We start from the raw sequence: 8,153 nt of genomic DNA, 5'->3' as shown, positions 1-8,153 counted from the left end.
GCACCTCTTCTTCGTACGTTATACGTAGATTCTGAAATAGCCAAACAATTGTCTTGTGCGAGAACAAAAACTGAGGCTATAACACGACTCTACAAAAAAATGTTTGTTCTTTATCCTAAAGTTCATTTTATGATTTTCTGATTATTTATGAACAAAAACGAAAAGAAAATACCTTTTTTTCGTATAAAGTTTGCTTTTGTAAAAGTCATTGTGAGAATACTCTTTTTTTTCAGATGTTTTGTTCAAGTCTAGAATAACTTAAAATGTCGTCGCGAAAATGTAAATATGATGCTGATGCATTTTGTTATATATGTGGGCAATTTATTAAATTTCGAGATGTAAAATATAAACTATTATAAATGCATCTCACGTTCTCTGTGAAGCCTACGAAGCATATTTTGACTGCCCTGTTCGGAATCAAGACAAGGCATGGGCTCCACATGTTGCTTGTAGTTATTGTAAAAGATGTTTAGAAGGTAAATAAATTTTCATTAAACGGTGAATTAAATATAATAGACATATTAATTTCTATTTCTATGTGTTAGGTTGGTATCGAGGTGAGAAAAGGTTTATGAAATTTGCAATACCAAGAATCTGGCGAGAACCAAAAGACCACGTTAACGACTGCTACTTTGCGTTATGAATCCGAGTATAAGGCGTAGAGGTAAAAATGCCAAACCTATCTAATATCCTGACATTGAATCTTCTTCTGCTCCAGTTTCACACGATTTGACACGACCTGTACCTGAGCCGATAAAATTATCGCAAAAAGTAGCTCATCTCTTAGTTCTCTTAAAAGTAATTCCGATAAGGAGTTTTTACCGATAAATTCAAAAAACAACATGGGAGCGTATTCAGAAGAGCAAGGAGAATGTTTTTACCAGGACATTACGAGCTTCGAACAACGTTATCAAGGCCAATACAATGAAGACATGATGGGAGACTATATTTGGATTTATTAAGAGATAGTACCTATGAGCATAAAAGAAAAAGTAAAAGTATGCACTTTCACATTATTTTTTACTTTTTTGTAAGTTATTTTGATAGTAAAACTTTATAAAAATAATAAAAATGTTTCTTTAAGAGATTTCGTTTTCAATTAAAAATTAAAACCGTCGTTAAAGCGGGTTCCTAAATAAAAAAGCAAACTTTCTCATGGCATATATTTTTTTCATCTAATTACGACCTAAAAAATGGAAATTTACTGCTTTAAAGTTATAGTCAAATTTTGTGTTAACCCGTGTAATTAATGGTGTTTTGGCTCCACGTGCGATATACGATGTACAAAAAGCTTTAGAAGGAATTCAATTCATAACTTTGAGCACAGATGCTTCTAATCATATTCATCATAAGCTTTTCCCCATTGTTACTCAATACTTTGATTTTGAAAATGGGGGTATTCAAGTGAAATTGCTGGATTTACAAGAAACAAATAAGTAGAAGGCTGAAACGATTACAAATTTGATTAAAAGCGTTCTCGAGACACAAAATTTGACTGAAAAATTGACAGCTTTTGTAGCAGATAACGCTCCAATCAATTTTGGTGGCTTGAATCGCAAGGGGTCTAACAATGTGTTGGCCCTACTCAAAGAAAAAGTAAATTCTCGTGTCATTGGTGTTGGGTGCCCTGCTCATATTCTTCATAATTGCGCCCAGCATGGATTAGATCAATTCGGAAAATATGATATTGATACCCTTGTTTTTAAACTGTTCAAGCATTTCTCGGTGTACACTGTCAAAACAGCTGAATTGAAAGAATTCTGTGAGTTCGTTGATGTTCAATACCAACCTTTACTTTCACACAGCAAGACTTGATGGTTTAGTTTGTTTCCTGCAGTGGAACGAATTCTCAAACTGTTCCCTGCATTAAAAGCTTACTTTTTATCAATCGAAAAACCTCCAAAACGTATGGAATATTTCTTTTCTGATGATTTGGCTGAAAGCTATCTTTTGTGTGTCCACTCATTTATGTTCATTTTTATACTCTCGCAACAAAGTTGCTAAGGAGAGTATTATAGTTTTGTTCACATAACGGTTGTTTGTAAGTCCTAAAACTAAAAGAGTCAGATATAGGATTATATATACCAAAGTGTTAAGGGTGACGAGTAGAGTCGAAATCCGGATGTCTGTCCGTCCGTTCGTCTGTCCGTCCGTCCGTCTCCGTCTTCTCGGAAACTACTAAAGCTATGTCAACCAAACTCTATAGAGTCGTTTTTTTCAGGCATTTCCTTATATAGTTCAAAAATGGAAGAAATCGGATAATAACCACGCCCACCTCCCATACAAAGGTTATGTTGAAAATCACTAAAAGTGCGTTAACGGACTAACAAAAAATGTCAGAAACACTAAATTTTACGAAAGAAGTTGCAGAAGGAAGCTGTACCTAGGCTTTTTTTATAAATTGAAAATGGGCGTGGCCTCGCCCACTTATGGACCAAAAACCATATCTCAGGAACTACTCCACCGATTTCAATGAAATTCGGTATATAATATTTTCATAACACACTGATGACATGTACGAAATATGGGTGAAATCGGTTCACAACCACGCGTTCTTCCAATATAACGCTATTTTGAATTCCATCTGATGCCTTCTCTGTATAATATATAGTACAGTGGGAACCAATGATGATAGCGGAATAAAACTTTACAAAAATACGGTATTTGAAAAATATGTAAATGACGTATAATGAAATCTCGATTATCACTTTATCATGCGAGAGTATAAAATGTTCGGTGACACCCGAACCCGAACTTAGCCCTTCCTTTCTTGTTCTAAAATAGCATCAACAACAGTGTTCTTGAAATTAATTCAATCATTGAATTCGTTGCTAATTCCTTGCGCAAGAGAATCAAGCACAAGTGTTTGCCACTTACTCTACTTTCAAATCTTGACACTTTGAAATCAGAAGGAAAAGGAAAGGAATGCTTTGATTTCCATGAAAGAACCGTCAGTGTTTATCAGGAAGCTCTTGAATACTTGTTGAAATGGATTTCATCTTTGCTGAATTAAAAGTTTTCCAACGGTTGAAATTTGATCGCACATCAAAAGAAGTTCGATATGAAGAAGTTGTGCAAACAATGCAGTTTCCTGAGTCAAAAAATGTTCATATCCATGAAGAGAAGATAATTGATCAATTGGTGAATTTTAACAATTTTATAGAAAAGAAAAAAGAGAATGACGAGGATTCTATAAAATTTTTTTCACAAACTTCAAATGACGAGACTTGTGCATTTTTAAAGCGAATTCAAACATTGCTTCCTTTTCTGAAATTTTGAAAATTGCGCAGTACTTTTTTTCTATTCCCGGACATAACGCTAATTGTGAAAGAAATTTTTCTCTCATCAATACCCAATGGAGTGATGAATCGTCTCCTTGTTGAAAATGTTCGCAACATGATTGTCACTAAATATAATTATAAGAGCATGTCATGCAACGATTTTCATAAATATATATAGAAAACTGAAATTGTTTATATGCTAAAAGCCATCGGCAGTGCCAAAAAATATGACCACAAAACCAATGTAAATTGTACGAATTGGAAGATAATTTAATTCTACCTATTTGAGACGCTGGAATTTGTGATCTATCTGCACCCTGTTCCTTTTCTTTTTTACTTTTTCTTTTTGCTTTTTTGATGGAGACGTACTGATTTTTCGCTGGACCGATCTGGTAACCCTAGTCTATGGTATAGTGTGGCATTTCACTCAACAATAAAGGCGCGGCAAATTTGAAGAATCTAAAATTGGTAACGCTAAGCATATATCAGGATTAAACTTTAATAATAAAAATTAATGTTCATTTTCTTAAAAAAATTTTAGATTTTTAATCGAAGTATAGTTAAAAACACTATAATTGATCAGTTATCGAGCAGGATGAAAAATTATTATATTACTAAAACGGCTATAAAAAAATAAAGGTTGGTGATAAAAAAAGTAAAACTTTAGGGTTGTACGTATTTTTTAATGCCACATTATAAAAAAACAAAAACAAAAAATTTCATCCAAAAATTAAAAAACAAATTTTAGGGGTGATCAACCCTTATCGCTTAGGGATATGGAAAATAGTAGCCGATTCTCAGAAATACTGAAAACGCATATGAAATTTGGTAAAAATCGGTAAAACCGTTTCGGAGGAGTACGTGCCGTAGTACGGGCCGGTGTGAGTTTCGACTTTGTCAAACTGAGCGCTTTTGTAGAGTGAACGATTCTGAGAAATATGCGTCTAAAGTCAAAGCGATGCTATAAAATACCTCTGAGCTGTAGGAATTTAAAGATACAAAATCCCGATTGTAGTGTATTTTCAATGGAAAATTTGTATATGCCTTGTGACAGTTCTTAATGATAATATTAAGGGCTACAATTTTCAGGGAATTTTTTTAAGGTATTTCCAAGGAAATTTCGTGACGGCATTGAAAAAAATGAATAGTTCAAAAAAAACACCCTAACGTATATATATTGATATAGAATATTTACTTATTAAACTGTTTTTAATAATGCGGCAATTTGAATTACAGCCATGAATTATTAGTTTGCCTACTGACTTTTCGTTAGGTTTTAAATAGGAAATTAAATCATACATATTTATGTGCATATGTATATTAAATATAAAGTGAAATTGATACGCTCACTTTGATGAAGAATTAGCTCTACGATCTCGGGGTCCATCTTCTACGACTCAGGTTATAATGGCGGGCTTAATCCGTCTACGCTCTCTCCATATTTTGCCAAACAATTGTGAAAGCTTCCTATATCCTGTACTTTTCTTCAGCCCTCATTTGGCAGTTGCGGATCTCGTCCCTGTACTAGGAAGGCCGGCTATACCCCGTGGAGGCCGAGATGCTGGAATTTATTGTGAGCTCGATCTCTGGGAGAAAATCGTCCCATTGCTGGTGTTGTTATTTACTGAGTTGTGCGATAATTCGTTTGATCGTGGTTCCGTGGGATTCTCTTGAGGGGAATAAGGTGCGGTGAATTACTGGCGTACTCCTAGTTGCTTTAGATAATGTTGCTATAGTGTTCTAGGAAATTGAACACCATTGTCCGAAATAAGGATTTTCGGAATACTAAATCTTGCGAAAATTCGTTCTCTAAATGCGCGAAGCGGTCCTTCTGCTGCATCGCGCCTCATGGTGTCTAGTTCAACCCACTTGCTGAAGCGATTGAAAAACTCCAGAAGCATTGTGTTGTCGCGGGTTGATCGCGCGTTAAGTCATGGTGTCTATGCTGGGTCTCTTTCCCTTCCTGTGTTTTTGAGGGTCACCCAGAGCGAGTACTGGCTAATGCGGACTTCCACCATTAAAATTTGGGTTTTCCGGGGGGTCCGACGTTTATGTTTCGCCTGATTTTCAGATTTTTCTTTCAAACCCTTTTTCCCGGGGGGCAAGGCACATAACCCGGGGATACCCTTGTTTTGTGATCGACACCAAGTGGGGGGAAAAAAACCCTCGTTTTTTGGGAATCGTACTTATTGGTTTGCGAACCCTTATACCCCCCTTTCATTTGGCGCCCTCGTCGGCATCTAAGGTCCCGGGTTTTTGGGAGGTATCGCTTCCCGGGGGTTTCCTTTTTTTTTCATTCAACAAAATTTAAACCCTCGTTTCCCAACAGAACCTTCAATTGTCCCATTGCTGAAAGGTTACTTACTGACAAAGGACAATCTATTTGATTTGTGTCCCATCTTTGAGGGAAGGAAGGTGGTGGGTGCAATTACTACGCACTGGTTGCCGTAGATAATGTTATTATATAAGTCTCAGGAAATTGAACACCATTGAACCGAAACAGCGATTTTTTAAACACAAACTTTATGAGAGTAACTTGTTCTTCAAATGGCACGCGGTCCTGGCTGCACGTTCATGGAAAACTATCAACCCACCAAAAGCGACGAAAAACCTTGAAATACTGGTGGCTTACACGACAGATCTGGTAAGGTTGGTTAAAAACGGAAAACTTGTTTCAAAGCATCTTCTGCGGCCCTCCGGCTGGCCCTGGCTGTCCTTCCGTGTTTTTTGAGAGATTCACATCAGCCAAAGGCACGCAATAACGTCGTGTGATCATTTCGACCAATATCGGAGCATGACTCGGCCACTGTCCGACGCATGCCATGTTTCTAAAGCGCTTCAGATACTTCGTGATTTTCATAACACCATGGTGTAAATATGAAAACAATACAGCTTCCAGGTATAGCTTTGTTTCATGGCAGATCGACACCGAATGCGGCGACAAAGTTAACCATCGTTTTCCATGTAACTGCGCACGATGTGGTTGGCTTGCGTGGCTTTATACTCGTTTACACCATTTCCATTCTTGGTTAATGTCGTCGCCATTCATGGCTCCCAGCGGCTGACGGCGCACCCGCTTCGTGGCTTGAGCTTTCCTTTTCACGATAGTCTTCGATGTCGAAGTTATGCTACTGGTAATTTAAAGCCCATCGTTCCCAACGCACCAGAACGGCTCGAATTCAGCCACTTGCGACATATGATCGGTTAATGCACTTTAATCGATATCCTCAGTGATGTCCATTTCAAATCAAAGATCAACACGACATCTTAATCAATGCACGCCTTCGCTTCAGTTCCAACTAACCACAGAATAATTACGCGTTCGTCTCCTTCCGAATTTTAGCGAACACAGCACTGAAACCGGCGCGGTAAAGTGCCTGCCACAAAAAGAATATTGGCCGGAAACCGTACGCGATGGCTGATGGAGTCAAGTACAAACCAGTTGATTAAATGCTCGAAGCCTATCCAGTGTTCACCTTGAGTGGTGGTGAGCAGCTGGTTCATGGTCAAAGTCAGACAAACTTGACACTCCTGGTCCCAAGACATTGATGTACTCTTCACGGCGGTAGGGTCAAAGTGTGGATGCCTCTTGTCACTGAGCTTTCTTTTCACTTCATCCAGCGCTTTAGCAGGCATGTTTTTGGTGTGGTTAGGGTCCCGTTGCTTACGGCTTCTAATGACATGGTGTTGGAGGCCATTGAATGCTGAGCATCTATCGCTTTCAACACTACCTGGTGACCTCCCATGTTCTCCAGTGTGTCCAATCCGAATATGATGTCTTCAATCGCTCCGGGCATCAGCGCTGTCTGCTCGAGTTGAATGCTTAAATGTTGGTCTCCACGGCGTGGAAAATCTTTTTGGTGGTGCCATTCATATTTCAATAGCTACGGTCATCTTTTTACAACTCCCAGTTGTGTCCATACGTTCTGCAACTCGTGATGATATGAAAATTTTCGAGGCGTCATAGTCGATGACGGCTTCCGCCGGTTCTCCGCCAAGCTTGATTAGGGCGTGTAGCCGATCGCATTCCTGATGCATAATTACTTGCGGTTCGGAGCTGAGTTCTGTGGATCCGCCGCGCCTTGTCTCTGGAGGAACCCTTGGTCGTTTTCCTGTTGTTGGCGGCAACATTCTATAGTTCCCCAGCAAAATATCTTTCGGGATCGCGGCATCTCCCTAGCACAAACCTTTCCTGGCCAAATCTCCCGGCATGTATCTCTCGACTTAAAGGGTCCACTCGTAGATGGTTGCTGGCGATGCGTGCTTACTGTCGTATTATGTAGGAAAAACTAGTGGTGTTGTGGTGAACTGCCCACTTGTATTTCTTACCCTCGTGGTCCCTCTGATCGTGTCTCTTCATCTCGAGTAAAGGTTTCTCTGGAAAACCCTTTCCAATCGGTCCTCCACTGATTACACTGCCAACGCGTGTCTCATAAAGTTCTACACAGCCTAAACGTGGTCTTGTTTTTCCGCACGTGTTGTCCACGTTGCCGTATGTTATATTCGAGGCGTTAATTGCTCCTTGGAAACGTTATCTTTCTGATCTTATATGATCCGTAGGGTTCCTGATAGGGCAGCAATTGTAACGAAGCTTTTTGTTTTGGTTTGCTGTGGTATATTCGCCGTATCCAGGGTTCGTTACAATAAATTTGTGAACAGTAGGGCTCTCTACGTAATTTATTTTGCTATATATAATAATTTTACTTATCGTTATAATTTGTGCTTAAATATTGTCTCCCGCACTGTGATGTCGTCGCCCGAGGAAAGTGCTGAAGCAGCGTAACGGTTCAGAGTGTGTTGACCCTGTTGTGCCATGCTGATGATGTCTTATTGGATCCCTCACCATATCCGCGCAAAGATACCGGACCCCGG

The sequence above is a fragment of the Bactrocera neohumeralis genome, unplaced genomic scaffold (assembly GCF_024586455.1).
Source record: "Bactrocera neohumeralis isolate Rockhampton unplaced genomic scaffold, APGP_CSIRO_Bneo_wtdbg2-racon-allhic-juicebox.fasta_v2 cluster09, whole genome shotgun sequence".
NCBI lineage: Eukaryota > Metazoa > Arthropoda > Insecta > Diptera > Tephritidae > Bactrocera > Bactrocera neohumeralis.
The sequence above is the reverse complement of the archived record's forward strand: the minus strand, read 5'-3'. Positions refer to the sequence as shown.